Source organism: Silene latifolia, chromosome X (assembly GCF_048544455.1).
Source record: "Silene latifolia isolate original U9 population chromosome X, ASM4854445v1, whole genome shotgun sequence".
Classification (NCBI taxonomy): Eukaryota; Viridiplantae; Streptophyta; class Magnoliopsida; order Caryophyllales; family Caryophyllaceae; genus Silene; species Silene latifolia.
In genome coordinates this window covers 6441930-6448450 of record NC_133537.1, presented here as the reverse complement: position 1 = coordinate 6448450, position 6521 = coordinate 6441930, and the positions used below count along the sequence as shown (strand labels likewise).

The 6521-nt window shown below is 46.0% G+C and overlaps 1 non-coding gene across 1 annotated transcript; it reads right to left on the bottom strand.

Annotated features, from left to right (window-relative positions):
* Positions 1–354: 354 nt before the first annotated feature.
* On the bottom strand, positions 355–461 carry LOC141624996 (small nucleolar RNA R71). The gene has a single exon (XR_012534796.1). It is a non-coding gene; the product is annotated as a small nucleolar RNA R71 (small nucleolar RNA).
* Positions 462–6521: the final 6060 nt, after the last annotated feature.

Here is a 6521-nt window from a genome sequence, read left to right as displayed (position 1 = left end):
TAGAGATCACAACCGGCCTAACCATAATGATTCATGTAATCCCATCAACTTTGGCACTTTGGCCCCAAACAATTTTGAAATGCACCCCGCCCAAGTCGGGTTAGTTGAGAAGGACTTGTTTGGAGGTCATCTTGAGGAGGATGCCCATGCTCATCTCCGGAAGTTTAAGAGGAAAGTATCAATGATGAAGAAGAATGGGGTGTCAAAGACACCTTGAGAATGATGTTGTTTCCGTTTTCATTGACGGGCAAAGCGGACCGGTGGTTGAACATTCACCCACCGGATACTTTCACTACTTGGGATGACTTAGCCCAAGCATTTATAACCAAGTACTACCCTTCCTCAAAGACCGCGATGCTCCATAACGAGATCCATACGTTCCAACAAGAGGATGGGGAGTCCTTAGGTGAGGCTTGGGACCGTTATCAAGATTTGATAGCAAGTTGCCCCCACCATGGAATACCGGAATGGTACATTACTCAAACTTTCTTCCAAACTTTACTACCAAGAACCAAGGAGATGGTAAATGCCTCCGCGGGGGGAGGTTTTGACCACTTGAGTGATGAAGAGGGGATGACGTTAATCAAGAGAATGGTGGATTCGGAAGCAAATTATGGCTCTAGAGGAAACATGTTAAGGAGGAATGGGAAGTTTCCAAAAGAAAACTCCTCCAACTCCGAGACAAATGCCAAGCTCGACTTGCTCACAAAGCAATTTGAGAAGTTTTCGAAGAATCAAGTGAACCAAGCCGCGACCTCATATGGGCCGCCCATGGAAGAAGTTGCTCAAGTCGCGAGTTGTGAACTTTGTGGAGGAAGTGGCCATACATATGACTTGTGTGGGAACAATTACAATGGTGCCTATGAAGAGAATACTCAAGAGGTGAACGCTTTTCAAAGCTACAACAACAATCCTAGGCCACCAAGGCCTCCTTACAACAACCCAAACACCTACAATCCAAATACCAATTTCTACCACCCCGGGTTAAGAAACCACCCCAACTTTAGTTACAAAAGCACCAATGTTCAAAACCCCCAACATCTCCAACCACAAACCCAAACCAATCCACCCGGTTTTGCTCAACCAAGGGGAATTCTCCCAAACCCAAGAAATAATTTTGGAAATCAAAACCAATGGTCAAGCAACAATCCACCCCAAAACTATGGCAACCAACAACAAGGGCACCAAGAGTTTGGAGGAAACCAAAGCAACCAAGGGTTTTACCAAGGGAATCAAGTAAATCAAGCAAATCAAGGATTTGGGCAAGGGTATGTTCAAGGGTCTCAAGAACAAGGTCAAGGATCGAATTTCAACAACTATGGTCCGAGAGGTAACCTCCAAGTGGGGCAAAACAACAACCAAGGTCCCAATGCTAGATATGACTATGGGTTCCCTTTACCCATAGCCAACCAACCTCATCAAGAACCCCAAGGTGAGCTCTCTCAAGTGGAGCTTTTGAAGATGATTAAGAATATGCAACTTCAACATAGCCAAGAGATAGCTAACTTTGCAAAAGCTACTCAACAAGAACAAGCAAACTTGAGAGCTACATTTCTTAAGGACATGAGGGAAATGGAATCTAGGATGGCTTCTCATGCTATGGCTAACCCTCAAAGGCCACCCGGTGGTTTGTTGGCTCAAGGACAAAGCTCCAAAGATGCCTCAAATAGCCACCATGCTCATGCGGTAGTGCTAAGGAGTGGTTTAGAGCTTGAGGACCCTTACAAAGACCTTGAGTTGGAAGTTGATGAAGATCCCAAGGGGAATGAGGTAGAAATGGATGATGAAGAAGAAAGCTCACCCATTGAGGCTTCGGGTAAAGCTAATGAAGACACCAAAGGAAAGAAAGCTTGTGAAGATTTGACTAGAAAAGGAATTCAAGTGGACAAGGATGTTGATGGATATGTGGAAGACCTCCCTTATGAGGAGGAAGCTATTGAAGAAATACCTTTGCAACATTCTAAAAAGGTAACAAAAAGTTCGGCTCCTCCAAAGGTATCTTCCAATTCCCAACTTGTTTCTAAAATTCCTTACCCTTCAAGAGCCATAAAGAGTAGGGAAAACCTCAAGTATGCCAAATTTTGTGATATGCTTGAGAAACTTGAGGCTACCCTACCCTTTACGGAGGTGATAATGAACATGCCAACCTACTCAAAATTTTTAAAAGACATTTTGACAAGGAAAAGAGTCTTGGGTGACCAAGAAATAGTGGCTATGGAAGAAGCATGTAGTGCTCATATCCTTAACAAATTGCCCACTAAACTTGGTGACCCGGGAAGCTTCTCCATTCCTTGTGTAGTTGGCGGTGTTCCCATCTCTAGAGCTCTTTGTGACTTGGGGGCAAGTGTTAGTGTTATTCCTTTGAAAGTTGCAAAAAGGATTGGCATTCAAAACTTGGCTCCCACTACCATGACTCTCCAATTGGCGGATAGGTCCGTCAAGCGCCCTATGGGGGTACTTGAGGACGTGCCCGTCAAGGTTGGAAAGTTTTTGATTCCCACCGATTTTGTTGTCCTTGATATTCCGGAGGATAGCCACACTCCCATCATCCTAGGTAGGCCATTTTTGGCTACCGGAGGAGTACTCATTGATGTGAAGAATGGGCGGCTAACCTTCCAAATTGAGGGCAACAAAATTGAATTTAACTTGCCAAATTTGATGAAAGGTCCAAGTATAGAAAGATTGAGCACAATCGAGGTAATTGATGAAGTAGTGCACGAAGTAGCCCGTGAAGAGGCGGAGATGGAAGAGGTTTTTCAAATCTCTTTGCATGATGAGGCAATGAAAGAGGATCACGAAGTTGATGAGGAGCTATTAAGAAAGGTGGAGGGCTTTCTCCCTCCAAAGGTACAACTCAAACCCTTGCCTCCCTCACTCAAATATGCTTTCCTTGGTGAGGGAGAGGCCTATCCGGTGATCGTTAATGCTAACCTAAGTGAGTCCCAAGAAACGAAGCTTTTGGAAATCTTGAAAACTCATAGAGGAGCACTTGGGTATAGCATTGATGACATCAAAGGTTTAAGTCCGAGTTTGTGCATGCATAGAATAGTTTTGGAAGAGGGAGTCAACCCAGGTTGACGGTCTTAGGAGGATTAACCCAAAGATGGCCGAGGTGGTGAAAAATGAAGTGTTGAAACTCCTAGAGGCCGGTATTATATACCAAATTACCGATAGCAAATGGGTTAGTCCGGTCCACGTGGTACCCAAAAAGGGGGGGGGGGGGGTACAAATGGTTGAACAAGAGGATGGCACCACCTTACCCACTAGACCCGTGACCGGGTGGCGAATGTGTATTGACTACCGCAAGCTCAATGCCGCCACCCTCAAAGACCACTTCCCAATTCCCTTCATTGACCAGATGCTAGAAAGGCTCGCGGGCCATGCATATTATTGCTTCTTAGACGGTTATTCCGGGTTTTTCCAAATTCCCATCCACCCGGATGACCAAGAGAAGACGACCTTCACTTGTCCAATAGGAGTTTATGCCTACCGTAGGATGCCATTCGGGCTTTGTAATGCGCCCGGTACCTTTCAAAGGTGCATGATGGCAATCTTTTCGGACTTTCTAGAGAAGAGCATGGAAGTCTTCATGGACGACTTTAGTGTCCATGGAGACTCATTTGATCATGGTCTAGAGAACTTGACTAGTGTGTTGAAGAGATGTGAGGAGCACAACCTCGTCCTCAATTGGGAAAAATACCATTTTATGGTAGAGGAAGGGGTTGTACTCGGTCACATTGTCTCTAGTAGGGGTATTGAGGTTGATGGTGCTAAGGTTGCCGTTATAGAGAACTTGTCACCCCCTTCCAATGTTAAGGGAGTGAGAAGTTTTCTAGGCCATGCCGGGTTTTATCGGCGTTTTATCAAGGATTTTTCAAAAATAGCAAAGCCCCTAACCTCATTACTCCTTAAGGATTCCCCCTTTGTGTTTGATGATTCTTGTCTTGAAGCTTTTAATAGGTTGAAGAGAGCATTGGTCACGGCACCGATAATCCGGTCTCCGGATTGGAATCTTCCCTTTGAGATAATGTGTGATGCTTCGGACTTCGCGGTTGGTGCGGTACTCGGGCAAGTTGTGGATAAGAAGCATCATGTGATATATTACACAAGCAAGACTCTTGATCAAACTCAATGTGGATATGCTACTACCGAAAAGGAAATGTTGGCAATTGTTCATGCCGTGGAGAAATTTCGGCAATACCTTGTTGGGTCTAAGGTGGTGGTTTACTCCGATCACACCGCCTTGAGACAATTGATGGTGAAAAAAGATGCAAAGCCCCGGCTCTTGAGATGGGTCCTTCTTCTTCAAGAATTTGATTTAGAGATTAAAGATAAGGCCAGTTCGGAAAATGTTGTGGCCGACCACTTATCTAGATTGACCATTGAAGACCATGGGATACAAGACAAGAGTGGACCCATCAATGAGTGGTTGCGGGATGATGGACTCATGGAAGTTACCGCCAAAACTCCTTGGTTTGCGGATCTTGCAAATTACATTGTAAGCGGTTTCTTGCCGGATGAAATGGAGCCAAGAGAAAGGCGGAAGTTGAGAAATGATGCTAGAAGATACTTTTGGAATGACCCACATTTGTTTCGCAAGTGTGGGGATGGTATGTTCCGGAGATGCGTGTCTAGAGAGGAAGGCTTAGAAATTGTTGACCGGGTTCACAATTCCGCCTACAGGGGACACTTGGCCACTTCTAGAACAATTGCCAAGATCCTCCAAGGTGGGTTTTATTGGCCCTCCATGTTCAAAGACATTCACCACTTGGTTAAATCGTGTGATGCTTGCCAAAGAGTCGGGAACATTGGAAAGAGAAGTGAGATGCCCTTGACTAACATATTGGAGATTGAGCTTTTCGATTGTTGGGGCATAGACTTCATGGGACCCTTTCCCAACTCTTGTGGAAATGAATACATCTTGGTTGCGGTGGACTATGTATCCAAATGGATTGAAGCGGTTGCCTCTCCCACCAATGATAGCAAAGTTGTGATGAAACTTTTTAAAGGCACGATTTTCCCAAGATTCGGAACTCCAAGGGTAGTTATAAGTGATGGCGGATCTCATTTCCGCAAAAGTACCTTCAAGGCTCTTCTTGAATCACATGGTATGCGGCACAAGACCGCACTTGCCTACCACCCTCAAACTAGTGGGCAAGTGGAGGTTTCTAACCGCCAAATCAAAGTCATTTTGGAGAAAGTAGCCAACAAGAGCCGGAAAGATTGGTCTCAAAAGCTCCCGGATGTCTTGTGGGCATTGAGAACCGCCTTCAAGACACCACTTGGCACCACCCCGTATAAGCTTGTGTACGGAAAAGCTTGCCATTTGCCCGTGGAGTTGGAGCACAAGGCTTGGTGGGCTCTCAAAGAAATGAATTTTGACTTTGATGCCGCCGGAGAAGTACGCTTTCTCCAAATGAATGAGCTTGAGGAGTTGAGATTGGAGGCTTATGAGAGCTCCAAAATCTACAAAGATCAAACGAAGAAATGGCATGATGCCAAGATCCTGAAAAAAGAGGTAAGTGTTGGAGACCTCGTTCTCCTTTTCAATTCCAAGATAAAGGTGTTCCCGGGCAAGCTCAAGTCAAGGTGGTCCGGACCCTTCAAAGTGATGAAGGTATTCCCCTATGGCGCCTTTGAGCTTTGGAGCGAGGAGGGAGGTACCTTTCGGGTGAATGGTCAAAGAGTAAAGCGTTACTACGACGGCGACAACAAAGGCCCAATTGAAGTACTCTATCTCGGGGAACCCCTCCCCGAGGAGAGGGAAAGTTGAAACTCTTGAAAATGAATTGGTTTGGTGGAGTTCCACAAGAACCACCATTTGTAAATAGCATGCATGTAGATAGAGTGTGAGATAGTTTGGATTGGACATTCTTGACAAAGTTGAATTTGGGGGTGGGACCCCTAGCCTCGCCCGAGATCCCGACACGAGTCGTCGGTTTGAAAGTTGAAAACTCGAAAAATGGGCAAGATTAGGACTTGGAAGTTTATTTGTGAGCATTGGGAAAAAAACAAGTTGAAAACAAAGAGATGTAACTCTCTGCCGGTGGACCGGCAGCCGGTGCCCTCCACCGGTAGCGCGTTGAAATTTTTTGTGAAAAATTTGAAAGAATTAAGGTGAAGAGAATCCCCTACCGGAGACGGCAGCCGCCCACCGGCAGGAGATCCGTACTTGTTGAAAACTTTGATAAGTTGAAGGAGGAGAATCCTCTACCGGCAGGCGGCAAGCTCACCGGTAGAGGAGCGCTGCTTGTGCCAAATATGAAGGAAGCAAGGAGAGGAGGATTCCCTACCGGCGGCGGCGGCAGTGCCCACCGGTAGAGGACCTCTTACTATGGTGAAATTTGGGAAATTGAAGAGGAAGGAATCCCCTACCGGCAGGCCGGCAGCCGGCTCACCGGTAGGGGAACCACTGAGCATCAAAAGAGAGTATTGGGGAATTCTCTGCCGGTGGACCGGCAGCCGGTGCCTTCCACCGGCAGCGCGTTGAATTTTTCCTGAAGAATATCAAACCCCCTACC